Source organism: Pseudophryne corroboree, chromosome 3, assembly GCF_028390025.1.
Source record: "Pseudophryne corroboree isolate aPseCor3 chromosome 3, aPseCor3.hap2, whole genome shotgun sequence".
Classification (NCBI taxonomy): Eukaryota; Metazoa; Chordata; class Amphibia; order Anura; family Myobatrachidae; genus Pseudophryne; species Pseudophryne corroboree.
This window is the reverse complement of record NC_086446.1, coordinates 708,371,592-708,372,574: the sequence shown is the minus strand read 5'-3', so window position 1 is coordinate 708,372,574 and position 983 is coordinate 708,371,592.

Here is a 983-nt window from a genome sequence, read left to right as displayed (position 1 = left end):
ATATAGCACCAATATTATGTGCCCCGCCCCCCGTTTTGCACCCTGATCTTTATTCAGAAGTGTGAGGAAGGACCAGCGTGTCTGCATAGAAAATAGCACTGAGCTGTGTGAGCTGAGGACTAAGCTTTTTTCAACTACATCTTTATACTGGCGAGGGTTAGGACAGAGCCTAGGCACCTTTGTCCCCTCTTGCCAGTCTTATTTTTGAGGTTTATATGCTGCCAAGGGCGCCCCCCCCCCCCCCCCCCCTGCGCGCCCTGCACCCTGTAGTGCTATTGTGTGTGGGAGCATGGCGCGCAGCGTGCGATCGCTGAGCGGTACCTCATAAGCCGTCACTGAAGTCTTCTTCTACTCACCTGTCTTCTGACTTCTGGCTCTGCAAGGGGGTGACGGTCGGCTCTGGGAATGAGGCGTACCTAGTGATCAAACCCTCAGGAGCTAATGGTATCCTGTAGCCAAAGAAGCAGAGCCTTGAAACTCACAGAAGTAGGTCTGACTTCTCTCCCCTAAGTCCCACGAAGCAGGGAGACTGTTGCCAGCAGTTCTCCCAAAAAATAAAAAAACCTAACATAAGTCTTTTCAGAGAAACTCAGTAGAGCTCCTCAGGGTGCATCCAGTCTCCATGGGCACAATTCTAAACTGGAGTCTGGAGGAGGGGCAAAGAGGAAGGAGCCAGTTCACACCCATTCAAAGTCTTGAAGTGCCCATGTCTCCAGCGGATGCCGTCTATACCCCATGGTTCTTGATGTGACCCCAGCATCCTCTAGGACGTATGAGAAATTCTAGGTCAACGTTCCAACAGAGGCTAGAAATATCTACTCTAGAAACCAATGCCACTTTTGTGAATGATAGGAATTTTTATTTTTAATAAGCATCTAATGGGCTTTAGTAATCATGTTTATCTTCCTCAGTGTTGACAATGATCTCATCCTCATCACTGATGCCAAGATTATTATACCACAGTATTAGTTCATTCACACTAG